General features: G+C 40.6%; 1 long non-coding RNA gene across 2 annotated transcripts; it reads left to right on the forward strand.

Annotated features, from left to right (window-relative positions):
- The first annotated feature begins 3,672 nt into the window (after positions 1–3,672).
- LOC121398746 lies at positions 3,673–16,606 on the forward strand. 2 transcript variants are annotated; one of them, XR_005964482.1, is made up of 6 exons: positions 3,673–3,775; positions 5,204–5,257; positions 13,155–13,316; positions 13,412–14,632; positions 15,218–15,303; positions 16,058–16,606. It is a non-coding gene; the product is annotated as an uncharacterized LOC121398746 (long non-coding RNA). The 2 variants fall into 2 exon arrangements; XR_005964481.1 differs by having other exon boundaries at positions 13,412–15,303.
- Positions 16,607–17,205: the final 599 nt, after the last annotated feature.

Genomic DNA, 17,205 nt, shown 5'->3' on the forward strand with positions numbered 1-17,205 from the left:
TGTTGATTTCATTCCTTCTGCCCCTGTCTCAAAGCCAAGATCCCAGGGCATTCTTGCAATTGGATGGCTGTACTTTACAAAATGGTGAGCAATATCTTGATGATGGCTATATCTGTTGGGGAAATTCATATGTATCCTATACCAGATTTTTTTTAAAAAAAGAAAGACTCCCATCTCCTTATAAATGGTAATTTAGTACGTGGCCCTGTTACAACAGACTGTTAAGGTTTATGTCAATCCCTATATAAAGACTCAATGCGACTGCTTCATTTTTAAAGCTGAGGCAGACACTGATATTCCCAGGCAGATTGCAACTAACCATCATATGTGTTTTTTTTAATTATTTGACTCTCTCAATTTGTTTGACTCTAAATTACAATTTACAAGTGCTATTGGAATTCCAGCTATTGCTAATGCAGGTGATTTATTCTTATAGCAACTATGATTTATTATTACCGTATATACTCAAGACAAATGGAGGACACGTAAGAAGACATCCAAGACACCACACACTTGCTCTTTTATAACAAATATTGCACCATTGCAGTGAGTGTTATGATGCTGTGAAGTGAGATTTCTATCATCTGAGACCCTTAGAACTTACAATCTCTGGGTCCCATAAGCACACTGACATACAGGGACAAAAGGGAGAGGGACAAAAGTCCCAGTGCTCCTGGAAGGAACAGAAGCAAGGTTTTGTAACTGGGAAAGCAACAAACTTTAATTTATCACTGTTTTCAGTTGTCACAGGAATCTTGACGGACAAAGAAATACTGAAGAAACTGGCACAGTCCCCAATAGCTAAGAAGACCTTAGGCAAAAAAGGGAGCCCTGTCAAAGGCTTTAAAGAGTAAGATAGAACATTTAAAGCAGTTTAGAATATATAAAATAAAGAAAAGGAAGTTTTGTGTTCTCAGGACATATGTGGTTTATTGGTGTGATCAGAAGTTTGGTCACTTAAAGGACAGGCTAGTTCAGTGAGGTGGGGAACAAAATGTTAGACACTGCCGGGTCAGTCAGTCAGTCAGTATTTCGTTTTTGTATAAAATGTACCTACCTAAGGTAGTGCCACCATCTTGTGTAGCACAATATTGCTGCTTTTTATTAAATTTTGATGGTTTTTAATTTATACTACATTAGGCACCTTTTAAATCACTAGTATAATATCCACATGATTGAGAACAAGTACTGTATATTAGTTATACAATTTTTTTATTATATTAGCATGTTTACTCAAAAATGCTGAGCTTTTAAATTGTCAAACATGTCAAGGAAACTTGGAAATAGAATCTCTACAAATTAAAAGTTAATGTAGGATTTAGTAGAAATATTTTGTCCATTTATCTCTTTAAATATATGTTTCATTATATTTTGACTACAGCATTAAAGTGGATAGTCTGAACTTCACCCACATTTCACTGAGCCTAATACCAGGTTCTGGTATCAATATATCTGTGTTAAACAATATTGATATCAGTGGAAAAAGGTAAGATTATGGTTAAGAATCTAGGGTTGATAATAATGTTATTTGCCAAGAGGAACAGAATATATAAAACAAATTATTGGTTTCATAGCTTTCTAGGTGGGAAAATAGTAATGAAATTGGAAGTCAACATTATAACCATAACAAGCCTCAAGACAAATGGATCCAACTGCCCACAATTCACTAGAGATGAATGCCAAATCAATCTCATTGATGTAAAAGCCAACATCCCAAAAGGGTATGTTGTCTAAAAACGTTTTTCCCCATTGTCATAGTTGTGTTCATTTGGTTTAACAAACTAGGTTCAATAGGGACCCACTGAATTATTTGTCTATAGTACTGAGATAGCCTGGTGGTGTTGGACCTCTTTAGTCAAAATTCCATCACAATAGCAGCAGATGTTACTATGTCAGACTCAATTCATCCATCTGACAAGATAAACTTTCAGTTGTGTGTTAGAACTTGGACAACTTAAATTGGTTTAGTCTGACCCTGCAAAAAACAGTATTTGACATGATATATTTCTTTTCCAAAGTATTCTTCCAAACCTGATGAATAATTTTCTGGATAAAAATCTTAAAAATCTATTGCCTATGACGGTGAGTGTTATGGTTTTTTTTTTATATTTAGTGCACCGCATTTACTATTTGAAATACAAAAAAAGGGATTGTTATAGGTACACTGGCATAAATGGTATATTGTGCTAAACAACATTACCTACACACATATACACATTGCAATATTAAAAGCTGTTCATGTTTTATTAAGTAGGAGCCAATTTAAAAGCTTAAATACAAAATGTATTTCATAGTTCTATGTTTATTTCTAAATAATCAATTAAGTGGCTTAATTACTGGCTTCTTTGCATTATGTAAACGCCTTTTGTCTTTCAGTTGTGCCCTGCAGTGGACTGCGTGCTTTCCTCTGTCAGTGAAAAACTGTGCTTGAGACACAGTAAGTGTGATAAACTGATTGAAAATGATGGACAATAAATTATTGTATAGAGTATTCACACACACTCCTCAAACAGGGCTGTCATCATAAATCACAGGGCCCTATACCACTAATTTAGCAGGCTTCCCTCCCCCAGGAGGCACCAGTGGTCTGTTGGTTACCTTGGTCATATTGGACCCCTGAGCCAAGGACCCTGCTAACAATTAAAATAGGCCTCATTATGTGTTCCTTAGAGACACCTACTCCTCTCAAAGTGAGAGTGAGGTAATATAGAGCCTATTTTTATAAGAATATTCCATTTGTATTAGAAACATCCAATACACAAAACGAGGCCATGTTTAAATGCATCAGTGCCACAAAGACAATCACTAACCACTCAGTGTAATTCAATTCCAGTTGATTTTCCTTTTGGTAAATCTGGAAACCTAATCTACAGTGTGTCTTCTCGGGTGCCAGTTGTGACCAAGGAACATATCATAATGGATTTGAATGTAAGTACTTATATCTGTATGGGTTTATCTATTACATTCTTGCCTAAACCAATGAAAGGAAATAGTGTTTTTAGTCTACACACGCACTTACGTTCAAATCAAAAAGCTGTGTAGAGCAGACATGGGCAAATCAGCTAGCAGATTAGTAGTCAGCACAACTGCAACTCACTTCTTTGGCTGGGTGCACGTCCTCCAGTGGCCACCTTCCACTGGCAATATTAGCGAAGAAAGTTAGTCCAGCACCCACTGTTTCATGAATAAAACGGCCTTTATTGGACCAAGGGCATTACAGCTGTAATGCCCTTGGTCCAATAAAGGCCGTTTTATTCATGAAACAGTGGGTGCTGGACTAACTTTCATGGGCAAATCAGCTGCCATGGGTACTGAGCTCTGTGGTTCCATAACAGCTGGAAGACTGCAGGTTCCATATACCTGATTTTCTTTCAAAACTTTTTATTGGATGAAAAAACAGCATATACTTTTCTCATAACAAAGTTTTTTATGCATTCGTAGATATAGAAAATGTGTATCCTCCTACGCAGAGGGGATTATAGGCATAACATACAAATGTCCTGAGAGTGAAGGAAGACCATATACCTGATTTAAACGATTCTAGAATGCATTATCCAAACTTTTGTATGTGAGCAACCATCTTTTTTAACCTTGGCAGATCCCAGTCCTCCATGGAGAAGATGTCATCAATCCACCAACTGATATCACCAATGTTGCTGACTTGCCATCATTTTCTGGTGTTACTTCTTTAGTTCTGACAGCTAATTTTCTTGGTAGTGCCATGACAGTTCTGCAGGAAGATGGAGCTTTTCACTTCCAAGCTAGTGAAATGGAAGTAAGGATAAAGTCATTGTTGCCCTCAAGATATTCTTTTGTTCTCCTGATTCTAGCCCAGATGGTCATCAATCATATAAATATAGACAACACTATATTAGATGTCTTAGAATTAAAGTAGTTTGAAGCTTCAAAGAGTTCCACTGATATCAAAAGAATTTTCAATAATACATATTAGAATGATGTATGGAAATAAATTAAAGGCAAACTATACCCCCCCAAACAACATAGGTCACTATAAAAAGATATTGCATAAACAGCTCATATGTAAAACCCTGCTTCATGTAAATAAACCATTTTCATAATAATATACTTTTCTAGTAGTATGTGTCATTGGGTAATCATAATAGAAAATCACAATTTTAAAGGAGAAGGAAACCCCCTGGGTGCAAAAATCCCTCCCCCCTCCCCTGTGTTTCCCCCCCTCCCTCCTCCACCCTGGCCTACCTGTCCCCCTAGGCAAATGCCCCTAACTTGTTACTCACCTCTCTGCGCAGGTCCTGTCCACGGAGCTCACAGGCGCCATCTTCTCCCAAGCGGTCTTCTTCCTGGATTAATCGGCATCTTCTGGCTCATGCGCAGTAGGAGCATTTACCGATACGGATCTAATGCGCATGCGCCGAATGTCACAAAGTGAAATCGGAAAACTTTGTGACTTTTGGCGCATGCGCAGTAGATTCGTACCGGTAAATGCTCCTACTGCGCATGAGTCAAAAACGCTGGTCAAAGCAGGAAGAAGACCGCTTGGGAGAAGATGGCACCTGTGAACTCCGTGGACAGGACCTGCGCAGAGGGGTGAGTAACAAGTTAGGGGCATTTGCCCGGCGGGACAGGTAGGCCAGGGGGGAGGATGGAGGGGGGGCAACAGATTTTTTATCAGTATAGTATGAGGCCAAAATACCTGTGTACCTGACTGATATCTTGTCACAGTTCAACCAGATATCAATTATGCTTGTTGGAAAGTTGTATAGGGATGAGGCCCCGTAGGATGTTGAATATGATCCTTTTCTGACAGGTCTACATCGGCTCTTAATTCAACACTATTTGCTCAAACATCAAACCATAGGATAAAGCTGATTTGGCCCATTTACTTCGTTTCAAAGTAACCTATATAATACGGTTCATTATGTATGAAATTATTATCTTAATCATTTGGTTAGCCTTTGGGCTGGGATTCCAGGGAGCAGCAACACTGTATGAAAACCACTGCTTAATACTATTTCAAACACTATATTTTGAACTAGGTTTCAATAAGATTTTTACAAAATTTTCCCCCTATAATAAACAATGTTTTTTTATCAGTAAGTAGAAATAAAATTCACGCTCCATATACTTAAAAAAACACATTATTAGAGAATAAAGTGAAATGAATATCTAATGCAAGTAAGGAAAGTCATTTGTAATACTGATTTCCTTCTGTATGTTTTAGCTAATGGAGGCAGGTGTAATGTCCCAGTCTATGCTTGGAGAAATCTTTCCTGAGGTTGGTGCATTTATATAACTAGACACTCATGTGCATTAATAGTCTTGAAAATAATAGCCAGAAAAGCTCTCAGTCGGTCTATTAATGAGGCAAGAAAAATAATTAGTCTGGACTTGAATGTAAGTCAGAACTCTGATTTAAGGAAAATTGCATTATTGCTTGAAGTCTAGCAGCCTATATGAAGCATTGAGAGGTTTATTTTTACAGAAACTGTACTTATTTGCGACCACGACTTACTAAACCTGGACCAAATGTTTCACCTGTAATACCAATATTGCCTTACATTATAGGATTCATCGGGGCCTTATCATGGGGGTAATGCAGCCAGTGGAGTTGCAAATAATTGCAGCTTCCTTAAAGCAAAACATTTACTATGTAAATGGACAAAATTAACACACATTTTTGGAACAACAATGGGTGTGTAAAAGAGAGTCTTCATCAGAATTATACATAGACTTTTCAATAACAGCTTTATCATCAGACTCCAGAATGCCAACGTAGGAAGACCAAAGTTGCACTAAAACCAATGTTGCTATATCTAAAATCTATTGCTTAACCTAAGTAATGCAAATTCATGAGATAATTTTACAATAGAAAAGACTCACGTGCTTGAATCCCAGAGTTCCTTTCTGAACATACATTCTGCCAAGACATATGCCTCCTGAACTGGTCTCCGATCCAGTAGAATTGCACTCCACACAAAATACGATTTTTAAGGAAGCATTAGTAAAGAATTCCAAAAAAAACGTTATTTCCAGAAAAGCGACAAACAGGCATCATCTTTTAGACACACCATGGGGCAGAAGGAAGGATTTTTCAAAGTCGAAGGATTTTTAAGATCGTACGATCGTACTTCGAATCGTGTGATTTAATTGTACGATCGTACAATTTAATCATATGATCGTACACTTTTACAAAAAAATACTTCGGCTTCTAAAACTTAGCCAAATACTGGCAATAGGTTCGAGGAGGTCCCCATAGGCTAACATAGCAATTTGGCAGGTTTAAGGTGGCGAAGTGTCGAAGTTTTTTGAAGAGACAGTACTTCGATTTTCGCACTTCGCCACACTTTGCCAGGCATATTTTCGCCAGCGCTCCGCAAATTCACTAAAATCCGAAGTTGCGCACAGGGGTAGCGTAAGGTTGCGAAGTTGCGCTAGCGTTGATTCGCTAAGCGAAGCGAAGTTACGCTAGCGATGGTTAATTTGCATACGGCGCCAAATTCAAATTTCAATGGAGGAATACGTAGAATCACTACAAATGCCTGGGAAACCTTCAAAACATCAAATAAAATTTTTTTTTTGCCCTACACATGTGCCCACTGTATAGTTAAGGTGCCATGAGTTAGGAAATGTAGGGGGGAAGGAGGGTAGCCCCAAAAAAACTTTCGATCTTTTTCAGCCTATCACCCATAATATAGAAAAAACACCAGCGTTTTTTGGGACTTAGAAAAAATTTGAACTTTTTTTGAAGCAATCCCTATCTACTCTATTGCGCTTCGCCTGGTCTGAGGTGGCGAAGGAAGTCTAGCGTAAAAGGTAGAGTTCAGTACACTGCGCGCGTTAGTGAATTTGCGTAGTTACGTCCGTAGCGAAAATTCGCCAGGCGTAAGGGTGCGAAGTAACACTAGCGAATTTACGCCAGCATTCGTGCGAAGTAACGAAAATGTCCAACGCTAGCGAATTGACGCTAGCGTTAGGGTTTCGTCGCTTAGTGAATTTGCCCCATAATGTGTTTATTAAAATTCTTATTCAAGGATACTCTAAGTAATATTAACTTTTAATAAGGATGACCAATTTTTTGCTAAGTTTTGTAAAGGATGAAGATTGTCAGGAGAGGATCGAAGACAGAAGTCAGTAATATATGATATTCTATTAAAGGCAGGTTCATCTATAATTTTCTGAATCCCTTTGTACAGAGGAAGTTGTTCAACAGCAACAGTATTTTTATCTATGAGCAGGGCTGATCCTATCAAATGTGGGGCCCAATTGGGACCATGTTGGCGGGGCCCTTAGACAAAGTGTTGCTGGCTACTGACACACCAAGTATTTAGGAAAATAAGGGCATACAGGCACAAAATAGAAAGGAAAGGGGCAGACAAGGTAAGAGAGTGAGACGGATGAAATAGGGGCACATAATAGGGGCACACAGGGTAAGAGAGAGAGGGAGGAAATAGGAGAGTGGACTGGGCCAATTAGTTTGGGGCAGGCTGGGCCGATTCAGCTTGGGAGCAGGCTTGGTTGGATTGGGGACAGGCAGGGCCTATCAAGGTTGGAAGAAAGCTGGGCCTATGAGAGTTGGGGGCAGGCTAGACCTATGGAGTTGGGGGATAGGCTGGATTATCAGAGTTGGGGGTGGGCTGGACCTATGGATTTGGGGATGGGCTGGACTCTCAAAGTCGGGGGCAGGCCAGGCAGCATCATGTGCTGAGGGAAATATTATCTGTGTTGCCCTGTGGTGCGGGGCCCCCAGAGGTGCGGGGCCCTATTGGGCCCAATTGGTCCAATAGGCCTAAGGCCGGCCCTGTCTATGAGGAGGTCTATACCACACAGAAATTTTGAATGAACAAACCTATCACATTTATTGAGATCAAACTTAAATTTTAAGTCTTCCCATAATAAAGGTGAACCAGAGACATTATCAACTAAGTGCATCAGTTGGGAAAACAGGATTTTTTATACTTACCGTTAAATCTGTTTCTCTGTGATCAATAGGGGGACACAGGGACGATGGGGTTAAGCTCCACCCTCCAGGAGGCAGGACACTTACTAATAAATTTGTGGGCGTGCCTAACCGGCTTAACCCCCACACTCCAGCTTATCCAATCAGTTTGTCACAAAAAAAGCTGTAACAAGATTACGTAATAATCAAAATAATAATAACCCACGTAGAAGGTAAATCAGGGAATTATCCCGACATGACCAAACGGTCAATAAACAAAAGTTTTAGGGCGGGCCGCCCTGTGTCCCCCTATTGATCACAGAGAAACAGATTTAACGGTAAGTATAAAAAATCCTGTTTTCTCTGTCATCATAGGGGGACACAGGGACGATGGGGACTTAACAAAGCAGCCCCCAAAACAGCAGGGTGGGAAAACGAATTAACCATTACTTCAGCACAGAATGTAGCACCTTGCGCCCAAAAGATGCTTCAGCTGAAGAAAAAATATCAACTTTATAGAATTTTGAAAAAGTATGTACAGAGGACCAGGTAGCCGCCCTGCAAATCTGGTCCAATGAGGCTGAATTACGCCAAGCCCAGGAAGCTCCGATTGCTCTTGTAGAATGAGCTCGAATTCCCTCCGGTGGAATCTTCCCTTTGGCCATGTATGCCTGTCTGATGGTCTCCTTGATCCATCTAGAAATGGTAGCTTTAGATGCAGGATGACCCTTCCTGGGCCCTGATGGTAATACGAAGAGAGTTTGAGACCGTCGAAAAGACCTTGATTTTTCAATATACCATCGTAAGGCTCTAACTACATCTAAGTTGTGTAGCCGACGTTCCTTATCATTCTTTGGTTCCGGACAGAGAGAGGGAACAACAATGTCTTGGTTGATGTGAAATGACGAGACCACCTTAGGAAGGAAAGACGGAACTGTGCGTAGGACTGCCTTATCCTTGTGGAACACTAGAAAAGATGGATCTGCCGATAGTGCACTCAGTTCTGACACTCTTCTAGTGGATGTAATTGCCATTAAGAACACTACCTTCCAGGTAAGCCAAGTATCTGAAATAGATCCCATCGGTTCGAATGGTGGATCCAGAAGGGCTTCAAGAACAACATTCAAATCCCATGCTGGAACTGGAGGCTGATATGGAGGAACTATATGTGCCACTCCTTGTAGAAAAGTGCGTACTGTATCATTCAAGGCTAGTTTGGACTGAAATAGGATTGACAGAGCTGATACTTGTACTTTCAGAGAGCTGAGTTTTAGACCTCGCCTGAGCCCGCGCTGCAGGAAAGACAGAACTCTCGGAATGCTAAGCTTGTGAAAGGATAGATTGAACTCCTCGCACCAACTCCGATAGGATTGCCAGACTCTGTAGTATGATTTTGAAGATGAAGACTTACGAGCTCTCAATAATGTGGCAATAACTTCTTCTGTTAACCCTTGTCTTCGCCAGATGTCTGCCTCAACAGCCATCCCGTCAAAGCGAACAACCCTGGGTTGTGATGTGCCACGGGCCCTTGGAACAGAAGGTCCGGCCTGTTCTCGAGACGTATCGGTTGTGCTATTGACATTTCCTGAAGGTCGTAAAACCAAGTCCTCCGAGGCCAGTAAGGAGCCACCACAATTACCGTGATGTCTGACTGTCTGATCTTCTTGAGGACTCGTGGAAGCATGGGTAGCGGAGGGAATATGTACGCTAGACTGAACTGCCACTTCTGTGTCATGGCATCGACCCCTGCTGCCAGTCTCTCTCGGTAACGAGCAAAGAATCGAGGCACCTTTGTGTTGTTTCTTGACGCCATTAGATCGACCTGTGGTTGTCCCCAATGGAGTACTAGTTTTGCAAACACTTCTGGGTGAAGTTCCCATTCTCCCGGATCTAGACGAATTCTGCTGAGGTAATCTGCTTTGGTGTTTAGAACTCCTGGGATATGGATCGCGGACAGCTGTACTTCGTTGGTTTCTGCCCAACTGAGAATTTGTTGAGCTTCCAACAGCGCCGCTTTGCTGCGAGTACCTCCCTGGCGATTTATGTACGCCACTGCGGTAGCATTGTCGCTCTGTAATCGAACCGGACTTGCTTGTAATAACTCTGTCCATTCGGCCAGAGCTAGTCTTATTGCCCTTAGCTCTAAGATGTTGATTGGAAGTTTGGACTCCCTTGGAGACCATTGACCTTGGGCAGACAAGTTGTCCCAGGTTGCTCCCCAACCCCTCAGACTGGCATCTGTGGAAATTATCTTCCAATCTTGCGTCGCCCAGGATTGACCCTTGGAGAGATTGGTCGGTCGCAGCCACCACTGGATGGCTACTCTTGTCGACTGAGATAGATTGAGCTTGCGAGTGAGAGCTCCCCCTCTCCATGACGTTAGAATGTTCGCTTGCAATGGTCGTAAGTGAATCTGTGCAAATGGAACGGCTTCTATGGTAGCAACCATGAGTCCCAGTACTCTCATTCCTAGATGAACAGTTGGACTCTGATCTCGGAGGAGTAGACGGACTTGCTTCATGACCTTCATTTGCTTGTCCAACGGAAGATGCACCATTTGTGTAATGGTATTGAACTCGAGACCCAGGAATGTCATGTGATGACTGGGTCGCAAATTGGACTTCGACCAATTTATGGTCCAGCCAAAATTCTGCAGAAGACTGATTGCCTTGCTCCGATCTTCCTCTGCCTTTTCCTCTGATCTGGCTTTCAGAAGCAGATCGTCCAGATAAGGAGTGACTGAAATCCCTTGCAGACGTAATGCCGCCGCCGATACTGCCATTAGTTTTGTGAACACTCTGGGGGCTGAAGAGAGTCCGAATGGCAGAGCCACAAACTGGTAGTGTTGGTTCCTGAATGCGAATCGAAGGAAGGAGTGATGCGGCGGCCAGATTGGTACATGGAGGTACGCATCTCTGATATCGATAGACATCAGCAGTTGATTTTTCTCCATCCCTCTTATCACTGATCTCAGAGTCTCCATTTTGAATCGTACTGATCTGACGAACCTGTTCAGCTGTTTGAGATCTAGTACCGGCCTGAAGGAGCCGTTTTTCTTTGGCACAATGAAAATGTTGGAATAGAATCCGGAAAATCTCTCTGAATGTGGCACTGGAACAATCACTCCAGTTTGTTCTAAATTTGTGATGCAATTTAGAAAGGCAGCAGCTTTGTCTGGATCTGCAGGAACCCTGGACATGATGAATCTTTTGCCAGGAATGGTTGAGAAATCTATGTGGTAACCTTCGGAAATAATTTCGTTCACCCACATGTCTGACGCATGGTTGATCCACACCTCCCGGAATTGGAGTAACTTGCCCCCAATAAGTGTGTGGGGCAGTCAGCAACCGCTTACAACTCGCTAGCACTTGCAGGAGCGGAGAAATGGACCATCCGGTGCGCAGCAGAAGCACTATGCGCAAGATGGCCGCTGGAACGCATACGCGCATGCGCACAAGTGCGCAAAATGGCCGCTGGAACGCATACGCGCATGCGCACAACGTGCGCAAGATGGCCGCCGGAACGCATACGCCGCATGCGTTCCAGCGCAGCGCGATCCGGCCCTCTCCCCCCTCAGCCGTCTCCTCACTTAGACAGAAGGCGCAGCGAGCGCCCAGACACAGCATGGAGGGAAAGAACCGGCCAGTACAGGAGCACGCCCTGCACCTCTTACCAAAACAGTAAGGATAAGGGGGGGAACGGGGGGAGGGCTACCGTGCTAGGGGGGAGGCTGCCAAGCCAGACCTGTGAGGTGAGTTGTTATGCCCAAGGCAGGTACTCACCTCGTGCCCATCCCGGCCAGACCATCTGCCATCGCCAAACTTAGCAGGGATACGTCTGGGTGGTCGTTATAGCCTATAGCGGCTAGAAATGACCCCGGTGGGCGGAGAAATACTGGGACTGTACTAAGGACAAACATGCGCTGCCCAGAGTAAGACCACAGAAAGAGAGTAGTCATCCTTGACTAACATCGCTGGACGTCCATCCTCCTGGTAACAGGACACTTAAAAAACTGATTGGATAAGCTGGAGTGTGGGGGTTAAGCCGGTTAGGCACGCCCACAAATTTATTAGTAAGTGTCCTGCCTCCTGGAGGGTGGAGCTTAACCCCATCGTCCCTGTGTCCCCCTATGATGACAGAGAAATACCCTTTATCCTCCAATAGGGAATCAGAAATGTTCTCTCTGCTTAAGTGAATAAACACAAATCAAAAGGGAACAGAAAGGGAGAGATTTGGTAATTGCTACCATGCAATTTACGAATTAGCTTCAAAGTCGCAAAAGTGTCACGTCAAAGAATGTTTTTCTTAGTAAGGCCACTTCATTTCTATGAAGAAAAGCAGAGATATAATCTCCCCCTTCCAAATAGGATTCCAAAGAAGGATTAGTATAAACTTCCCCACCTGATGTATCTACATAATGAAGCTGTATTGAAAAACCTAACACTAGAAATATTTAGCCCCCCTAAATTTTTTGATTGACGTAACTTAAAGGGGTGTTCACCTTTCAGTTAACATTTAATATGTTCTAGAATGACCAATTCTAAGCAAATATTCAGTTGGTGTTCATCATTTATTGGATTATTTACCATTTTCTTCTGATTCTTTCCAGTTTTCAAATGGGGGCCATCTAAAACTAAATGCTCTGTAAAGCTACACGTTCTATTATTGCTCTTTTTTTATTACTCCTCTATTCTAGTTAGGTCCTCCCCTATTCATATTCCACTTATTGAAATCAGTGAATGGTTGCTAGGGTAACTTGGATCCTAGCAACCAGATTGCCTAAATACTTTGGGGGTTATTTATCAAAATCCGATTTTTTAATTAAAAAAAGTCTGACCAAACTAGAATCCATGATTTGACCTTATTTATTATTATTAATCGGTTTGGGTAAAAACTTGATAAAATCGAGCGAAAACCTGAATTGTATAGTTTTTCGGATTTTTGCCTGAAAAGGATTTTTCAGGCTAATTCCAGCACAGACCACAGAAACTTCAAAATAGGATAGGATGTATAGGATGCCATTGACTTATACACAACCTCGGCAGGTCTGAGATGGCGGATTTTTGCAGCATTGGGCTTTAAGAACTCTTGAAAACCTGAAAAATTCAAGTTTTGCACCAAAAAGTTTAGTAAATGTCCCCCTTTATGTTTGGTGCTTGGACAAGCCAATTTTTTTTGTGATCTGCCTACTAATAGTCCTGTAAATTAGTTTTTTTTATTATTTCTTATGTTACAGCTTTCACCAGCATTTCAAAACTATAAAGTAGAGATCAAGGTGGATGAACTACCAATGGTCACCTTGGAGCCAGCCAAAGCCATTCTCCACCTTTACTCTACCATGGAAATGAGGGCAGATTTACAAGACACTTTAGAACAGTCTTTGTTTGTGATAAATCTGGTAAGCAGAACACTTTTCTGTTCTTAAAAATAAACTGCTTTCATAAACTAGTCATGTCACTTTAAACAAATATCCACAATTATATTTATTTTTAGCACATGAATTTCAGAATACAGTTTTCCATTTATAAAACAAGCCTCCACTGTGAGCTTTCACTAGACAGGTAAGAGAATGGACCATATTCATGACTTTCTACAGTGTTAACAGTGCAAAACAATTCTGTCATGTAGTAAAACGTGCTAAGATTGTTCCAGGTGTAGCAAACCTCAGTAACCAATCATATGCTTTGCTCTGCCAGACAGGAAACCGGGGAATACTACCTGCTGAATGGTTGTTGTGGGTTACTATAACTTTCTCGTTTAATACTTTATCCTCTTAGTTTCAGTAGAGAAGGAAGGTACAAATATTGGCATATAATTTGAAAAGACTTCCTTCAATGTATTCTCAATCTTCATAAAGAGTGAAAAATATAAATATTAGAATAGGGTAGGGCTGGGACCCACAGCCTTTTTTTTTTTACAAGTGAGCCACATTAAAAGGGCATAATAAGAACCAAAGTCAGTTTAGCTCACTTTATTTTCATTAATGCAAGGCATGGCATTAGAGTTATCAAGGCAAAGCTGCCCCAAGTTTGCTCCCCAGTTGCCTTCAAGTTGTCATTGGTTTGGTCCATCTTCCTGCTCCTCCTCTACTTTGGTGCAGCACCTATGTACCAGTACTGTGCATGACATGGCTACAAACCTATAAATAAAGAATTCTCCACTGAAAAAATTCACTGGAGGAATCTAGAATGTAAGTGGTGGGGATAAAAGTCTGTGGTAAGTCCATTTATAACATGTAAGGTCAGGGTGCAAAGTCCAAAATACAGACGCAATCAGAGCACCTTTTGCTCCTCTTAGTTTTCCTGGACATTTAGCAAGGGCAGATTTAAATGAATGATCAATATTAGCTAGACCTTTAGTTGTACTCAAATAATCTTTTCAAGAATCATTATGATTAGTTTTAATTGGATATGCCTACTTACTGTATCCAAGATGATTACAATAATGTACCTAGACCTATTTCCTCTACTGCACGCTCATCATTTTTTATTTTATGTGCCAAGAACTTTCCTTACGCTGAACTCATCCTCAGTTGGCCAGTTTGACGTAAGTACCATGTGGCACAAGCCAAAAGATTGACTAGGCTATAAACTAAAAATTAGTGGCCATTTAATGTAAATTGTCATACATACAGTATCTGTTATGTTTAGGTTCAAAACCTTGATGACTTTATCAGATCACTGATTCATGAACTGTACACAAACTCAGTGAATGGTATGTATGTAGGTAACTTTAAGTTGTATTATAATTGATGTTCTATTCCATAAATATCCCAACACCAATATCGAGGTTCAAATAGGTATATAGTTTTCACTCGCTCGATCCGTTATAATATAAAGCTTAATAGCGGTTGATAGCCGCTCACCGTTGGTAGTAAATGGCTCGGGTGCACCTGCCCCGAACCCTGCTCTTGTTACACAATCCTCCACACATTATTCCCAACGCTTGTTTTCACACATAGATAAATACAAGGATCGGCTTACCCTCTCCACGGGGTGACCCGGTTGCTGCTGCCCCGAGTCTGTTGCTAAGGGAGACGTTTTGACAATACACATCCAAGAGTCAAAAGATCGTGCAGGTTCGTATTCAGTTAAAAGATCATCCTTTATTAATTACAACGAAATGTCTTACACATTTCGTAACTATGTTCTTCATCAGAGACCTGATCAGGATGATCTTTTAACTAAATACGAACCTGCGCGATCTCTTGACTCTGGAGTGTGCTGCAACGTCTTGGATGTGTATTATAATTGATGTTCTAAAAATAAACTCTTATTTTGATTTGATTGTCTTGTTTAGGTGTACTCCAAGCAGGTATCCCTCTACCTGATATGGCAACGATATTGGATATAGACTTCACCAAAGGTCACATTAAAGCAATCAAGGTGAATATTATATAGAACACAAAGGCGGATAAATATAGATGAAGACTATGGGAGGTGCTTAGAATGCAGTGACCTTTCTCTTTTTAGAAGTTAGGTATTTGGTTTCCCCTTTAAATTCTGCCCATAAGTGACAAAAAATATCTGGACAAATTACTTTTCTGGAAGCATCTGGATTGAAGAGGCTGAGGGAAAGTTTCATATGGGGAATTGATTGAGAAGTAAAGAGCTACAAGAGAGGAACAGTAACACCAAATAATGAAAATATCATGCAGTGTTGCCCTGCACTGGTAAAACTGGCCTGTTTCATTCGGAAACACTACTATAGTTTATATAAAAAAGCTGTTGTGTAGCAATGGCTGAAATTGAAAAAAACTATATGGCACAGGTTAAATAGCGGATAACAGATGACACCATTATGTTCTACAGAGCTTATCTCCTATCTTTTGTGTAACCTGAGCCTTTTCTCCTTTGAATGGCTGCCCCCATTGTTACACAGCAACTTATTTATATAAACAATAGTAGTGTTTCTGAGGCAAACACACCAGTTTTACAAGTGCAGGGCAACACTAAATTATATTTCAAAGAAGAGATGACAAGGAGTATATAGAGAAAAATGTGAAGAGAAGTAGTAAGATGTGGAGGAGAGATGGGTTTTTTATGTTTTTATGAGTTATCTTTTTTGTTGACAGACAAGTAGAAGTTTCTCTTTTATATGATGTCTTTCTCATGCCACTCTTTTCTCCCTACTTTTCAGAATTTTCTGGTGTTTTCAGTCAATGTTTGCAAACACTAAGTTAAAGAGTTGGAGCAGTCTATTTGTTACTCAAGAAAACCGCAATCAAAATGTGCACAACTTCTAAAGTAATTCTTCTTGACCATGTCCAGTATGGTCTCATAATCCCATGATGGTTTTTATTTTCACACCTTTGGATGAGTCCTGTAGTCCAGCCCACAACACATAAAATGAGCACCATATATAATGAACGGCAAAAAAAGTTTTAGTCCCATCAATATTGTTTTAAATCTTGTATTGCAAATGCTCAGATGTCTTATAACATGTAGTTATGAATAAATTCCATTCTGTTGCTGTGCAAACTTTTTTTTGGTCACATTATAACAAGACAACTATAAGCTCCAATGGCGAGTCAGAGTACAGCACCATTTTGCATTAAAACCCTTTATTCCAAACACATAGCTCAGATCATGGAAATCAGCAACATTTCTGGCAACCATTGGCCATTTTTAAGCTTACAGACAACTGGCAATCAAGCCTTTTTATAGAAAGTGCCATAATGCCATCTAGAAACACAAAGATAATTAACTTACATCCAGACAACAATTGTTTCAAATTATCAAAGCAACAATTATCTGTTCACAAAATTTGGATTGTCCAGTGCTGGAACATATATGGAAAAGATACAACATTTAAATCAGCAAACTTTATACTTGAAGAATGGCATGTGAATCATATTCTGTATTATGTCCATGTGGGGTTAATGTCTCAAGCCTACATTTCCAAATTGGCTTCTTTTCATGTTATGACTTTCCTGTTTGACTCACTCTGACTTTATGACTCAAGTTGTGAGGATATCTGATAGGGAGATACTAGTTATGGTGCAATCATCTAAAAAATTAATGAGCGTTTGATCATTTTTCTTAAAAATGGTTCAAAAGTCTATAATAGAATTAGGCATGGTCCAGTGTTGGAGACTAATTTGCCTTGGTTTTATAGAATGGCAATAGGTCCACACCATTCTGCTAGCACCATGTATTCTATGTATTTGGGTGCCTTTTTTATATTTATGGCTTAATACCAAGTGTAGCAAAGATCAGAATAGCTGGCATGACAAAATATTGTACATACGTACATGGCCGCCATTGGAAATACAACAACATTTTCGG

Source organism: Xenopus laevis, chromosome 9_10S (genome assembly GCF_017654675.1).
Source record: "Xenopus laevis strain J_2021 chromosome 9_10S, Xenopus_laevis_v10.1, whole genome shotgun sequence".
In the NCBI taxonomy this organism is placed as follows: Eukaryota; Metazoa; Chordata; class Amphibia; order Anura; family Pipidae; genus Xenopus; species Xenopus laevis.